Below are 12,782 nucleotides of genomic sequence, written 5' to 3'. Positions count from 1 at the left end.
GAGGAAGAAAATAAAGAAGAGCAGGGATGAGAAGAGAAATGCAGAGTTCTACAATTCTAGCAAACGTTCTTTTTTCTATGCCATCAATTAAAGTGATGTCATCATCACTTGTTTCTATACCATTAAATAAAGTGAAATTTGTTTCAATACTTACTGTGATCAGTCACATTAGTAAAGCATCAAACCTTGCTTTGGACAGAGTTTGGGCCATACAAGGGTAACTACAGAAAAACATGCACCTGTAAGGTAGCATGGATTGAGCCTACTACTTTCACGTTATACTAGCTAGGATGGGTAACAGTGGTGAAAATCAGGAGCAGCAGGGAAAGCCCTCAGCAGGATCTAGCTTCAGAAAAGAACTCTGGAAATCTGCAGTGAATACTACAATACCCTCTTTGCTCCTTATTCCCTATGCTGATTAGATGAAACAAGCACCTATATGTTAACAACTTCTACTTTTTTTTCCATTCATGTGTGCAAAGGCTATGGCTCTCATACTGCAGTCCAATCCACAACACTTGCTTCTACTACAGCAGAGAAAAACTTTTGCTCTTGAATAGGTTTTGCTCATCTTATGGGAGAGTAATCTGCAGGAAAAATGAATTGTGACAGGCATTCAGACCACATAGCTATGAAATGTGAAGGAGAAAATTCATACAATCATCCTTGCAAAGAGGCATCACAGGATTTTGGATTAAGTATCTACATAGCTTGTTCTGTAAGGGCAGGTTAGTCTGTTTCCTCTGTTCTGTTGCTCAGGTTACATGTAAGAACCTTCTTAGAACTAGAACTGAACAAGCGCTAGAAATAGAATGGTCTAATATTACTTTTCATTTTAGAACATTCCCAAAAGGACTGCATACTGACATGTTAAGTATAGGAAACTTTAGGAAATTATTCCACTGAGTCATCAGTACTGTACTGCTTACCAGATGAGCTCCTCTTGTCTGTTAAGCCTACTTGCAAGATAGCTTTAGAAACCAAATTAGGCAGTTAATTCCACTGGTATTACTGCAAGGTTTGATCTTGAACCCTTTTTCCAAATGCTGTGCCTCAACTTTGATTTCCTGACTTTTCTTCATTGTTTTCACACATTCCATAGGTGCACCTACTTTATTAATTTTTCAATCTCAACAGAATTGCAAGTAGTCTACTGAAAAAGCCACACCCAACAGTGCAATAGACAGGGCAAGTGGCACTCTCTGAGACATCAAGATTTATTTTTCCACAGTACTAAAAACTGCCTGTGTGCCAGATCTATATCCCATAGAGACCTTTGGGGTTCCACACCACTCTGCAGAATTCAGTGTTGCTAGTTCTAATTAATTCCATCTGGGTGATGAAATCTTCATTAGGAGAAAAGCTAGTTTGGCAATTATGGGAGAAACTTCAGCTTTCTCCTCAATTTTAGACAGTCTTGTAAGAAAATTCTTTTTGACTGTCTATTTGCCATGCTTGTTTTTCTATGGGACTTTAATGATGGAGACTTTGAGTATGATGTGAGAATTCTAGGAACCTAAATGTTAAATTTAGTTACCTAAAGACTCCTTGTGACTAATACTTTACCTGCCTGTCCATCATGTACTTTGCCTGAAAAATAATATTTTTCAAAATATTTTTATTAAGTGTCTTGTGAATTATAATTAAAGCAAAAAGAAAAGGTAGAGTAATCATACATATGATTGTTTTAATACAGAGACTCTTAGATCCCCTTTCATGTTGCTGGATCCCAACACCTTGAGTACAGAAAGTATCAGTACAGAATGAATGCCTAGGGAAGCTAGGCTGAAGTCTATGTCACTATTTAATAGACTGTTATTATTGTAACATATGGCAGCTAGAACAACATATTTGAAATGAAAATACTAAAGGGGGGGGGCTCCTTATTTGAAAATATTAGTGGCTTTATGTTGTATTTCTAAAGCTGAGCAAATGTTATATTTAGACCTAAGAAGAACAGGGCATGAATTATTGCACACTAATTCACAACTAATGTGTTGCTGCGAATGAAGCTAAAGGCTGAGTGCAATCAACTCCATTCCATCAGTACAACATTAATTCGCACACTAGAAGATCTTACTGCACTTACAAAAATATTATTCCAAAAGGTCACAGAATCTAAAAATAAATGGTAATGAAACCAGGGTCAAGTTCCAAGAATTATTATTAAGCACCAGTTTGATCTATATATTTTAAAAATAAACATGTATCACAGAGAACTTGTGTGCACATTAGCCAAACTTAAGCATATTCCTGATTTCAGAAATAAAGTTGCATGTAAAATCACTGAATATGGAGTTCATGGCCATACATGGAAAATAAAATATGTCTGCTGCATCTGTTCAGACAAACTGGTATAAATCCCATGGATACAACACAGCATTTTAATCAGATGTGGTATTTGTGAAGGACACATCTGGATGTACTTCCAAGCGTTATGGACTACCCAAATAACTTATGCCTAGGCCTAAGGAAAATCCTGGTTTTGTCTGGTATTCCATCTACAATTTTGGAGTTTAAATGCCTGGCGACTTTTTCAGCAAAGTGTTTTGTTGTATTTTATATATTTGTGTATTTTATGTATTTTTGTTTATGCTGTATTAATTAGGCTACACAAACTAAATATTTTATGGGGATTAAGTGTGGTTTTAGGGAACTTAATGTAACATTCTTGTAATGTTTAAATATAAAGTATGCATTGATTATGACATCTTCTAGTGTTTACATATTTTTAAATAGGTTTGAAGAATATTTTGAGGTTTTTATTTAACCATGTAATGGTTTCCATTATGGAATAGACCAGGAATAGGTTAAAAACAGGCTGCGAGGGACCTTTTCCAAAGGATAACTGGGGTTATGACTTTCCTGCAGCTGGAGAGGCTGTCTTGAATTTCTTCTTTCATTGGGACTGACAAGAAACATAACAACAGAAAAAGGCTGTGCATTTGTTCCATTTGGAGGTCTGTCCTAAGAAAGGGTAGCTCTAAGAACAGCCTATAAGGAGAGAAAAATTTTGAATAAGCTTAGGACCTTTAGGTTAGTGCTGAAGAAAACAAAGATTTGAAAAAGTACATTCAGCTATTAAAAGGAGATTTCAGATTCTAGAATTTAGCCTTGCCCAGGAAAGAAAATTAGATACTCCAGAACCCATAATAATATTTCTATACATTCCACTTCAATATATTTGCATTTCAGTATATTTTCAGTGCACATTAATGTGAATCTCAATACTAATCCAAAGACTAATCCAATTTTTAATATTTCATTCTAAGGTGAAATGTCTCCCAAAGATAATTTATTTTCATTAATAAAACTATATCTGCTGAGAAGTATTTGAAAAATTTTGTGTGTGCTGGAATTTCATTAAGAATATTGGGATACTTACACTGATCTAAAATTAATCAGATTTATTCTATCAGAGGAAAATGTTAAATTTTAAGCAGTTCTTAAAAGGAATTTTGATTTATCAAAATAAAGTTTATACCCTACATCCTCACCACCAAGATTTACACAATGCAGAATGAAAAATAATTTTCTATGGACATTGGATTTACACTGAAATTAATCTACACAATATTGGATTTATTTAATTACATTTATTTAATAAGATTTAACAAATTAATGCCAAACATAAATAACATAGGAAATTTATGTACTCTTTTAAGAGTGAGATGGGGTAGTAGGAAATAACATAATATTCTTGCGGTAATTCAGGTATTGTGCTAATATTCATGAAAGGTTTCTCATGAGTGGTTTAGTGTGATAGAGAAACCAACTGTCGTACTCATTTAAAACACATCTCTTATGTAGAGACCAGTAGTATCTATTCTCCATTAAAAATATTTTGTGTGCTATTAAATAGGTAAGAAATTCCTAAAGACAAAATATAGACAAAATACTATTGGTATTACACTAAAGAAAATTACTTTATTCCTGACAAGAGAAAGATATGTCAGAAGATGGCAGAGCTGTGCCACATGAGTCAAAGGGCTGAAATATTTTCTAGGGCCCTCAGGGAGCTAATATCAGGTCTCTTCAGAGATGAAAAATAATAATTAAACACTGCTTATCAATTAATGCCAACTTATAGGAAGGTCCTACTCTTAGATTAAGTGAGGATATTGGGTTGCTTGAAAACAGCAAGAAAGGAGAAAGAAAAGGACTGCAGAATAATGAAAGATGCAAGGAAAAAGCAAAAATAATTAAACAGACGTGCACTTACACAGAGTTGGAGCACTCATATTTCTAATTAGAATTTCAGTGCAGGAGCCCAATTTAACCTTAGGGAGCCTTACAGTGATGCACGTCACTCAATCTAATATTGATATACCAGCTTGAATTTTCATATTACATATAGAAGGATGCTGTTATTTATGCACGTAATATATTTCAATTTTAGGGGCATTGTAGTGGCTGTCTGTGATACCTGCATGTGAGAAGGGATTTTTATTGAAAACCTCTAAGCTGACAGTTAATTGCTTTTTTCTCATTCTTACACTATTATGAATGCATGTTTTTAGTTCCCTAATCACTAGAATTGATAAAGATCTCATATTTTTGAGGTATTATACACTATTGTCATTATTTCAGAGGCAAGTTTTTTTCAATATATAACATATCCAGAGAAAGCACAAAACCAATTAAGCATTTAACAGGAGAAGAATGTGCCCCAGTGAAATGGCCATAATGATACCACAAAACCTGCATCCTCTACCAGTTTCCAACCTCTGATGAAGCCTGTAAATTGAATGATTAAAAGAGTAGTCAGTAGATCAGGAAGATAATTTGACAAACTAAAAAGTTCTGGAAAATATTCTATTCCACAGAGTATTTCCTTAGAAATTGTAGATAAAAATGGGAGCCGAAGCATTTTAAATATAGCTGAAAATATAAATTTCACGAACAATATTTGGGTTTTATCTCAATTTAGATTGACAACATCTTTATTTCCTCTTGTATTGTCTAAACTATAATTGTATTGTCTAACATATAATTCTCTCTGAGCAAAATTCCTCCTAGTTACTTCACTACTTAGGCAAATTTTAGTCAAGTTTCATGGATGGCAAGTAGGGTTGTGCTGGAAGGGTTAATTTTCCACTTCCCCACCAACAATGCTCAATGGGGCATATGTGCTGCTGGTCATGTGATGCAATTACAGCTGACAGCCTGTCCTGTCCCCTGAACAGCTGGGTCTGATCCTCAGATTAACGTATTTAAAACCGTAAAATCTCTGTAAGTTGTAATGATCAAGAATGACAACACTTTTTAGAGTATATCCCATATTCCTACTGACCAATACTTTTCATGGGAAATTACTGGCTTGTGCTCAAACAAAACAGAGAAAAGTAACTAAGGAGCTACTTATTACCTGTGAATTTTATAAAAATATTTGGTTTGCAATTTCATGTGTCTTTATTCCTATTGATGAATTTTTAAAATTACCCTTCTTTAAGCCCCCAGAATGTTTACACGGTTCTTGCACACTAACATCTGCTAAGCTTTTTTTTGTTCAAGAGGAATAATTCATGCCTCTTGAGTTTGCACACGTTTCCCATATGTCTAGAAAATCATATGCTATCACTCCTTTCTTGTCAAAGGTTTTAATTCTCCATACATTTATCAAGGAAGAAAAACTGCAAACGCACTTTATTTTCACAAGTTTTTCACCAACCACTTTACATTTTGAATCCCTATACATTTACAAAATTGTTCCCATGGAAACCAGAAGGAAATTTTCTCAACAATATTCTTGATGGATGAAATGCAAGTAAAAATGTATTTAATAATTTTAGTGAAAACTTTCAGTGTTTCAGTTCTAGTTGAGATTTTAAGAATATATTTTTAGTGCGGTGTGGGGGGATTAATAGTAGGGAGCTCTTTCAACATCCATGAAAAATTCAAATGCTAGCATACTTCTGCAGGCTCAACACAGCCTCACTGTGACTTTTCTGACAGTGGTATGGCAGTGACAATAAAACTTCAGAAGTTCTGGTTTGGACAACAGACCTTACGTTTTTGAAACAAGAGTTGCCTTTTACATTACTAGCTTGGATCAGAGGAAACTTCATACAGTTTGCTTTACAGGAGAAACTCTAGTGACATCATGTAGGCCCTTACTGATGAGAAAGAAGTGGCATCCTATCACTTTTGATTTTTTCAACTTTCAAGTTCCATGGACTCAAGTTAAAAATTACTAGCATGGTAAGTGAGGTGAGAGCAGTAGAGGTTTTACACAGACTTCAGTAATACTTTTGTCACTATCTCCCACAAGATTCTCCTTGAGACACTGGCAAAATATGGGTTGGATAAGCAGACAGTGAAGTGGATTAAAAACTGACTGAACGAGTTTGGAGACACAACATCTTGGATGAGGCCACTAAGTAGTGGTGAACCCCATGGATCTATACTAGGCCTAATTCTTTTCAGGGTCTCTGCCAATAGGCTGGATGATGGGGTAGAGTCTACCCTCAGAAAGTGTGCTGATGATACAGAATTGGGAAGAACGGCTGATACACCAGAGCTCTGCTGCTATTCAGAGGGATCTTCACAGGCTGGAGAAATGGGCTGACAGGAATTCACTGACCTTCTGCAGTTCAACAAAGGGAAATGCAGTGAGGAGAAACCCCATGCACCAGTATTATGCTGGGGACCAACTAACTGAAAAGCATCTTTGTGGAAAATGACATCCAAGACCCAGTGAATACAACACTGACTTCTGAGGCAGGAATGAACCCTTGAGGCAAAAACTTAATCATGGTTAATGGTATTATGGATTGCATGAGGACAACTGTCACTACCAGGCTGGTAGTGATTTTCAAAGATTTTCAATCTTTCCCCTTAATTCAACACTGTTGAGGCCTTCTCTGAAGCACTGCATCAATTTCTAGGCTACTCAGTACAACAGAGACCTGGAGCTACTAGAGGGACATCAGTGAAGAGCCACTATGATGGTTAAGGCACTGGAGCACAGCTTCTAAGACGAGAAGCTGAGCAAGATGAGATTCCTTAGCCTGGAGAAGAGATGGCTTGGGGGGATCTTATCAATGCATTTAAATACCTGAAGGAGGACTCAAAGCACGCAGATCCAGGCTCTATTTAGTAGTCCTGGTGATAGGAAAGTGGGCACAAACTGAAACATAGGATGTTCCATGTGAGTACAACAGTACATGTTGGTTTGTTTGTTTGTTTGTTTGTTTTTGCTGTGGAGGTGACTGAACAATAGGGCAGGCTGCCCATGGACATTGTGGAATCTCCATTCCTGAATGTGGTCAGAAAACAAAACAAAACAAAACAAAAAGAAAAAGCATTTTGGGCATGGTCCTGGGCATTCTGCTCTTGTTGGCCCTTCTCGAGCAGGCCAGTTAGACCAGATGACCTCTAGAGATCCCTTCCAAAATCAATTTTTCTCTGATTCTGTAAATGTGATTTGTGAACTTAATTACTAAAACCTGCCTTTTGGCTTTTGTGAGTGTACATACGACTTGGTCCAGAAATAGCTTCAAGAAAAACTTTCTATTAACAATTCAACTATACCTAACTTTTGCTTCTAAGATCAAATTCTGCAAAATAGGTCAACCTTGATACATGATAGAATGGTACTGGTATGACATGATACGTGAACATGTAGTTAAGAGAAGATGCTCATTTTATATATATTTTACATATGTCAAGTATAACTAAGTCTGATCTCTATGTAGATTTTTTACAAATAATTTCTGATAATAAAAAGGCAAGAGTAGAGGATCAGAATGAAGTGCAAGATATGTAAAAGAGTACTCATTTTTTAGAGAAAAAAAGCAATGTCAGTAACATATTCTATCAAAAAGGCTTTTGAAAAGCTTCATCCTCTGTAGTAACATTTCTTTTTTCCCCAACAAATCTAAGATTTCTCAGGTTGCAATGAGTCATGTCATGTAACTGAATGTGTCACTTCCAACTGCGATATGATGAGAAACAACATAACAAAAAGTGACAAGATTTAACATGACAAGTAAGAATGAAATGTTACAGTGGTAAACACCAGTTTTCAGCAATTTGGTATGTCATGTTTTTTAAAAAGGACACCTAACAGTATGGTTCTCATATAATAATCACAGCTCCTGACAAACAGAATTACTTATTTTTCAATGATTCATGTTTTCAGACAACCCAGTGGTTATTATACTTTGATATGCAGCTGAAAAATGATTTTTGGCTCAATTAACACTGATATACCCAAGAAAATTAACCATCCTTGTGAGCTAAAAACAAAGGTGTTTACTGTAATCAGCTGAAATAGGACAAACTTGTTTAACCAATAAGTGCAATTTATATTATTGATAAGGAGAACTGCTTAGAAGAATAATGTCACTGCTCATTTCACAGCAGCTTGTAACAGCATACGATTTCTTTGTGGTATGAGGTATAAGCTATCATCTGCTAGGCAAATTTCCAGGTAGAGAAAAAAGTAAAAATAATTTCTAATTCGTCAGTGCAGAGATTAAAAATTAGAAATTTAAATTCAAACTGGAACCGAAAAGACAAAAACATTAAATCTGGTAGGCAGGAAGGGAAAAAAAACAAATTGGGAAGAATCAACAAACTTATAGGAAAGAAAAAGCTAAGTCTCCCCATAGAAATTTTTATTTTGAAAAATTTCAAAATTTTTGTTTAAAATTAGTATCTCTTATTTTTGCAGCATAAAAATTATATGAAATATAGATTACATAGTAAACAAAAATATTACTGCTGCTATGTCATAGTATGAAACTGCAATTGAAATAAAGAAGGAAGTTTTTTAGTGGTCTGAATTAAACCTTTTCTGGATCACAGTGTCCTTGTTTTACTGAGACAGTTTCTTTTATGACATTGAAAGAGTAAAATAAAGACTTTGTTATTAGAAACAGAGATCTAAGCAGTTCCCTCAAAAGGGTTGGAAATATTTGCAGTCATCTATTTAAAGACACAGAAATTTATGTCAACACTGTCAATCCCAAGCTTGCTCTACAAATTTTTTTTAATTCTTAAGAACAAAATAAACTATGATTTTCACTACAGGGTACTTCATAGACTGTAAGAAGCAAATAGATCTTAAAATGTGAGTAGGTCTAGTTCTCCTCTGATTGTTTCCAGATCAAGTTTTCAACCTCTCTGGTGTTTGGTAAAGTTTGTTATAAATAGATGTAGGAATTTCAAGGATATCTGATTTTCAAAATCCTAAAAAGAATATTCTTTCTTTCTTGATTTTTAAATTTTATTTAATAGTAAACTCACTTGAAACTACCAAAACTCTTGTATTCTGTAAACTTTTTTGCTACCAAATGGTAGAGACAAAGAATCTAAAAAAATACCCAAGAATCACTACTGCAATTTAATTGCATCCTTGGTGTCTCTGAGAATGATGCATGTATCACCCTCAGTGAACAAGCATCTGTCTTGGTTTTTTCTATTTTGCAATTACAGTCCATGATATGGAAGTCCTACAAAAGTTTTCATTGCAGTGGAATAACTTACTTCAGTACGGTTACTGGTGAAATGTGCAAAAAAAATTCACAAATGAAAAAGGAATTTATTCAAACTTCAGATCATAATAATGAATTTTACATTCACTACCAGAAAAGAGCTAATGAAGCCTTTGAACAACAAGAATTATGGGGACACAAACAATTTTACTTAGATCCTTACTAAGATTTTTCCCTTAGATGATCACAAAATGCTGCAACTGTGCACTTAATTTACAACAAACCAACATTACACAAGCCATAGGGCCAGGAACTTGGCCAAAGTGTCTAACTGACAATCTTAGTAGAGAAATGTGAGCAGGTGTCCCTTGGGAACCTAAACATCAGTAAATTGAGACAAAAATTTCCATTGTGTGTGGCTTTTAAAGTTCTGGCATTATGCCCTTTGTCTGGAAAGAAAATAAATACAGACTAGGAGTTTGCCAGACTTAGACAGAAGTAAATACAAACCACTGCTCCTTCCTTCTATTACACATTCAGGATTGCAGAAGCTCCCTTAGGCTTACTGAAGGTAAAGCGTGTCAAAATTATCAACCAGAGCTCTCACATTTTGAGAAATGCCTCTGTTTTACAGCTAGGCAGTCACACTTGCAGGCAAGAGTATTACAGCTGTGATTACAATACAGTGTTACAGGTCACTAAACCATAAGGTATCCAAGCTTTTTTCTCTTCACTTTGATTGTACATATCTAGGAGAGACACATGCTGGAATTAAAATCTAACTCTGATCCACCAGTCTGTGAGCAATGTTTAGGTCTAAAAAAGATGTTCCATTTAGGTGCCATAATTGTCAAGTGCTGATAGCGCCTACCACAGATGGGGAGCTGGTATGGCCATAGCTCCTATCAGCTGCAGCCTTCGGTGCTGCTTCCCCATACTCATTGCCAGGATTGCCTCTGCTGACACACCACAGTTGTGTTGTTACTGCTGCTTTTCAGGCTCTGAGTTTGGAGCAAGAGCTCACATCGGAGCACTTATCTGGTTCTCTTCTTGAGAAAAGGTCTAGCATGTGTTGTCAGTATCTGTTCATTTCTTAGAGGTTTTCCAAAGAATTATGGTTAAGTTCCTCTATCTATCCATAATTTCCTTGAGCTGCCAGAAAGTTTTTGGCACTCCCCCAGAAATATGCTTCCACAAGTTCTGCAAAGATTCTCAGAGCAGATTTGCCTACCTAGAGCAGAATATCAGAAGATGAGCTGAAGCTGTACAGCTAATGTGGAAACAGTGTACCACTGGCTCCTAAATATGAAAGCACACCAATGTTAAAGGCTCTGCAATACAAGTCCAAGACAGCTTAGCTTTGGATCATATCTTTCAGGGAATATATCCCAACTTTTCCTAAAGCCATGCTTCCATACGGGAAAGAATACAAAATTAAATGTATCGAGAAGAGCATGAAAAGAGGAATGGGGTTCTTTGCCCCAGGAGTTTGCTTGGGTGGGAAGAAGGACTTTTGGATTCTGACATCTATAGTTAGGCTCTTGTATTTTCTATGGACTTGTTAGTAATTAAAATGTATGGAGGAAAGGGGAGGTAGCAGACTATTTAAATTTATTTTTAAATGTGAATTGAAGTTTCCACATTAGTGTGCACATCATGAAAAATATTATTTTGATACTCAGTAGCAAATGAATAATAGAGTTAAAAAAATTATGTGTATTTTAACTTTTGCATCTCCAGACATGTTCTACTGTCTTGAAATTTGAAATTTGATGTAGACTACAGAAATATAAGGCCATGAAATGGTCAGTTCTTTGATGGAATTTTTGCTTGGAGTTTCAGCATACTTTTAATAGTTCTCAAAAAAACCCAAAAAAGCAAATAAGCCCTTTCAAGGGGCTTAGAAGGACACTTCATACAAGGCTTCATTTATCATTATCCTTTCCTGTCTAGCACTTTCCATGCAGACAGTAGGATAATGCAGAATAGAGATGAGATCATTGTACTAAGTAATAATACTGTATTGCATGAAAACACTTTATTGCCTGTATCTGCTCAATTCAGACAGTAAAAGTAAAGCAGTGATCAATAGAATTTCTAAGCTTAACCCAGCCATATGAGCTAAAGAAAGAGTTCCTCAGGAAAGTCTGTATTAAATGAAAATTCTTTGCAGACAAGGGTAACATAATTACTACGCTGCATATGTACCTATAAAATAATTTATTTCTTAGGATTTATGAATTAGAATTCCTAAACATAAATTTCTCAGCAATATCTGTAAATGTAGTGTTTTATTAGAAGAAGGTATGTTGATTCTTTTCCTGATGTGGGTGTTAATTTGGAATTGAAATGCTGTAAAACATGAAAACTATGATCTCAGAAGGATTACCAAAAAAGTACCAATGAAAACACTCCCCATTTCTTCAAAATGAGTGAAGAAAATAAAACTAAACTGTTTTGATCCCTTTATTTATCCTTCACAAGAAATTTCCAAAATGAGGATACAAAGTGATGTTCATTACAGGTTAGACTATCCTTATTTCTATGTATGCTGTTTTGAGACCAGCATTTTATAAGCCCACTGTCACACAAAAAGAAAAAACAATTTTAATGACTCAAATTTAATATTGATTTTTTGAAATGCCAATTATAATGCACAAGATATGGGCATAATTTCTAGTTGTTTGAATAGTATTTTGAGTTCTTCTAGATCACTAATCCTACTGTCTTATATACTTGAATAGTTCTTAGAGAAATATGAATTTGTGAAGATTTATTTTTATTTTTTTCAACCTCTACTGACAAGAATGCTTTTACATAATAAAAAAATACACAAAATTCTTAATTACTTTTATTTTGATTTCTCATTAAGTGCTTTAACCAATTGGGCTATTTTCAAACAAACGTTTGAAGTGGCTAAATCTCATGTAATACATGTAATGTATTTTTTCCCCAAGATGCTTCTTCTCATCTCTATTTCATGAGCTTTTTTTTTAGTTTTATACTGTTGATCTGAACACATTCACACTGTTGTTGGGTAATTTGTGTCTGATTCATGGACAGGGAGTAAACTAGAAAATTCCAAGTAAAAATTCTGGCTTAAAAGAGTTACAAAAATATATCTATAGTTTTGTCCTATTATATATTATAATAACTATAAAATGCATTTTATATTTTGTATTAATCTTTATTGTTTATATGTCAAGTTTAATATACTTAACAAGAGAGAATACAAATCTAATTTTGTTCAGTCCTTTAATTATGACAACGTTTTCATATTTTGTGTCTCAACTGGACTGCCTAAGCATTTTTTATGATTATTTAAAACTTGAACTTTTCTTT

The sequence above is a fragment of the Serinus canaria genome, chromosome 5, assembly GCF_022539315.1.
Source record: "Serinus canaria isolate serCan28SL12 chromosome 5, serCan2020, whole genome shotgun sequence".
In the NCBI taxonomy this organism is placed as follows: domain Eukaryota; kingdom Metazoa; phylum Chordata; class Aves; order Passeriformes; family Fringillidae; genus Serinus; species Serinus canaria.
Note: the sequence above shows the minus strand (reverse complement) of the source record.